Source organism: Choloepus didactylus, chromosome 8 (assembly GCF_015220235.1).
Source record: "Choloepus didactylus isolate mChoDid1 chromosome 8, mChoDid1.pri, whole genome shotgun sequence".
Lineage (NCBI taxonomy): Eukaryota > Metazoa > Chordata > Mammalia > Pilosa > Megalonychidae > Choloepus > Choloepus didactylus.
Window position 1 is genome coordinate 88,972,747 of NC_051314.1, and position 221 is coordinate 88,972,967.

Consider the following 221-nt stretch of genomic DNA (forward strand, 5'->3'; position numbering starts at 1 on the left):
CGACCCACGTACCCCGGGGTCCGGACTCCACCCCTTGCCCGTGCCCGCCACCTTCCCCTACGCCCTTCCCTACCACGAAGTCGGGTGCCGCCTCTCCGCCCCCTCATCCGTCCAGGGGAGGGGAAAGGGGCGGGTAGCGCAGGGGGTGTGACAGCTCCCGCCCGGCCCGCTGCCAGCTGCAGCCTCGCTTCAGCGCCCGGTGCCAGCTGGTTCTTTCGTCT